The following is a 4,229-nucleotide window of genomic DNA, read 5'->3' on the forward strand; positions in this document are numbered from 1 at the left end:
TAATCCAAGAATTGAGTTCAAAATAAAACCACAGAATTAACACACCAAGACGAATGGTGCAAGGTGCTGTGGCCAATGAGACTGTACCTTGATGATAATCTTGCCCATGAGTTGTGTTGGAGACGGAAGTTGTTCAGCCTTTATTTCCACAGGTTCAGTCGGCAGCTTCTCTCCGAACACCTCCTTACAGACAGCAGCCATCTGAGACTGTTGCTTTGTGTTACAGTGCTGCTCTATGGACAGGATCACTGGGTAACTGTGGTACAACATAAGAATGACAATAAACAAGTCTTTAGTGTGTGTGTGTGTGTGTGTGTGTGTGTGTGTGTGTGTGTGTGTGTGTGCGTGTGTGTGTGTGTGTGTGTGTGTGTGTGTGTGTGTGCGTGTGCGTGTGTCCGCACACGTGCTTGAGGGCGAAGATCGGTGGTGGTGACGATATCAGAAGTTGAGATTTATTCTGACACTAACTTTGAGGTGATGAAGGCATGCTCGCTGATGGCTTTGACCACGTCTGCAAACTGGATTCTAGATGTGCGGGTCCCTCCGTGGTAGATGACTGGTCCGTCAGGGCCATCCCAGCAGTCCACTGCAATTATACAAATTGTTGTTTTTGGGTGGAAATCTTGTATGTGCAAAACAGTTTGTTTTGTAGTTATCATTTTAAAAATGATTTAAACTAGAGAAAAAAGTCGATCTACAAGCACAAACGCTTCACACTACGAGGCATTGTGTACTCTCAGGTAGGACACGAATCATACATCTTACGGATTTATGATTCATGTCTTAGGTATAATTGAATGAAGGGGGAGCAATACAAACATTTTACAGAAATGTAAAACATAATTTTATGCATTCCACTGACACTCTATGCAGCGACATCCAAGGTGCAGGCAGCGTATGTAGGCTTCTGTGGACGACTCGCTGCGAAGCTGGTCACCTGTCAGGTGCCCTTACTATATAAGGAATCAAGCTCACCTGCCACACCCTGATCTTCCTCCAGTGGAGGAAATGGGATGGATGATCAAGGAAGGCCAGTTAGTGCCACGGCTACTCTGTCTGCCACCTATGCCCAAAGCCTGCAGGGAGTTCACTTCATGTGGGTGTACAAAGGAGTGCCTCAGCCAACGCTGCAGCTGCAGGTATGTATGTATAATAGATTGTACTAATGGGATTTGATAATTTTAGAGAATATCAGCCTACTAGACTGCATACTCTAGACTCTTATATGTTGACAGATTGATGAACCCTACCCTGATGTACTTGTGCTGGCTATAAACGTTGTATCCCCTTCTCTTCTATTCTATCCATAAAGAGTCATATGGCATGTATGGAAGCATGCAACTCAACACTTGCCGGAACACTGAGGAAGACTGTGAATAAGCTGCCACAGTAAGGTTTACAGTAAGAAGTATTTCCATGTACATTTACTTGTATTGATATGGTAAAATATATTATATTATATTTATATTATATTATATTATATTATACAATAATATATATAATCCATTCTATTCTATTCAGGAAAAGTGGAATTGGATGCATGCAGCTGCAAGATACCTATGAGATCTGCTCGAAATATTGATCACTGCAAATAGGCTAAATTAATGTAGCCTACCTTCATATTAAGGACTATATATAATTTGCATATATGACTTGTTGATAGAAAAATCGAAATCAAAAGAGTTTTGATGAATAAAACCATGGTTAATCCTGCTTTTGTTTCTGTTTGACGAATTATGCATCAATAACGAACCTTTTCTGCTATACATGTATGAATTTCAAGACAATTATTCACGTCTGATCTAAAATCAGGATAGAATTTCAAATTCCCCATGTAGGCTAACCTAGAAAAACACATTTAGTTCAAGTTTCTACCTTGTTTAGTCAAAAAGATTTTCACTTAAATAGATTTCAGCCTTGCAGTGGCGGCCATGTTGGATTTCTCAATTTTGAGCCATTTAGGAACATATTTGAGCATTATATACAGCAAATTTGGATTCAGCATCCCTTAATACCCCTAGAACAGTTGTATATAATAAATATTCGCAAAATGCCTTCGGGACTTTATACAAGCACATTTTCAGAAATTCTGCCTTGTCTATATTAGTGCTTTAAAGACCGTGAGTGATTCCCCTCACACACTTTGAACCCACCCATACCCCAAATTCTGTATTCAAATCTGCGTTGGTTTCTGTTTCAGATTGATAAATGAAGATTTAATAGTGAGAGAGAGAGACACACACACACACACACACACACACACACACACACACACACACACACACACACACACACACACACACACACACACACACACACACACACACACACACACACACACACACACCGATGCAGAGAGAGCATTCAAGCCCACTTTGATTAATGTGATAATATACTCCCGCACATGCATGTGCATGTGTACTGTTAAGTTGTGACTCCTTAGTTATGAAATCATTGTTCCTATGGTACAAGTGACATACTTTAGCTAACGGACCACAGAATCAAATGTTAGACTGACTCTATATCACTTGTAAACAAGCACAGCCAAAGTTAAGTTGTGGCTTGTTTTGAAACAGTTTGATGTTACTGCGCCAGACAGTTAAGTGTTATTATAGGGGCCTACCTCCTGGCTGAGACTGTCACTCCACTGCGTGCAGGTTTCTGGGCGACCCCTTGTGGTGTCATCTATTAAAGTCATTAGCTCTCTGAATATGTTCTCATCACTGGCCTTCAACTCCTGGAGGATGAGGAAGGGAGATAGACACAGATACAACGAGAGAGTGGAGGGGCGGAGGGAGGAAGTTAGAAATGACATAATTAGAATGAAACTAGTCTTTGCCCGTTCGAACATAATGTGCTCCGAATTACAGTATGTGCAGTTTGGGTTATGGGGTGTGCAGAGTATATGAGGGATCCAATCTAGGAGTCTCAGAGTGTTGGAGAAACCAGACAAATCAGTTTTGATTGATTGATTGAATATTATAGTATAGTATTAAAAATAGTACAAAATCAATAAATCAATAGGCGTCAATTGGGTATGGCAGGTCTATGCAGCTTCCATACCCTGTTGCTAAGGTATGGCAACATGACTGGTGTCTTGCACGCGCGCGAAGGTGCGCGTGCAAGACACCAGTCATGTTGCCGTTCGGAAGCTTGTGACCCAAAAGAGAAATTAGACATTTGCCCAGGACCCAAACTTGTGAAAACAGCAGAACTACAAGCTCACAACGTTTCGCTTCGCGCCGTGTTGTGAGCTTGTAGATCTGCTGTTTTCACATCTTCTTAAATGGGTCCCAGCAGTGTTTGGGAACCAGTGTATTAGCATATACATTCACAATGGACTGTTTCACCAAAATAGAACAGTGCCTTAATTTGTATCACTGGTAACACTACTGTAAATAGTGCAAGTTGCCAACAACATATATATTGTAAAAATTCTGAAGTGTGTTTGTTTTTCCCCCCTTTTTTCCACTTTTTCCAGAATGGAGAGTGATGTAGGCCTACAAACAGTGGATCCAAATTGTTGTATCATCTGTGGTAAACATTTAGAAAAAGGGAAGAAACAAGATCCTTATGTAAAAAAGCCCACAGCAGAAGGCCTTCAACGTATTCTAAATGTTGCTCAACAGAGAAATGATGATGTTCACAAAACTCTGTCTCCATATACAGATGATATACTTTCATTCAAAATAAAGGTATCATATCATGTATCATGTAGAGCAAAGTACTCCAGTAAGACCAATATCAGTGAGCAACAAGTTACAGATGTTGAAAGTGAGAGTGCACCTGCATCAGTCTCATCAGGAAGACTGAGTAGGGTTGATACAATATCGTTTGATATACGAAGGGATTGTTTTATTTGTGGGAGAGACAGATCAAGACCAGAACCTCTGACAGCTATTATGACTGGTACAGGTCAGAGTACCCGAGACAAGGTCCTTCATGCAGCATCAGAAAGGCTTGATGAAGTTGTAAATCTACGGATGCTCTCCTATCCGGATCTCTTTGCATATGATGCCAAATATCATAAAAGCTGCCTGAAACACTACATCTCTGAACTAAATATAGCAGCTGCCAGACGAAAAAAAGAATCAGAACAGAAGACCAGTATCTATGACAAAGCTTTTATTAAGCTCACCGAACACATTGACAAAACTAGCCAATGTTCCCAACTACAGGAAATACCTCAAGGTCAGCGGTAACAAGGCTGCTTTATGCAGCTTTGTAAG

The sequence above is a fragment of the Nannobrachium achirus genome (genome assembly GCF_963921795.1).
Source record: "Nannobrachium achirus genome assembly, chromosome: 10".
Lineage (NCBI taxonomy): Eukaryota > Metazoa > Chordata > Actinopteri > Myctophiformes > Myctophidae > Nannobrachium > Nannobrachium achirus.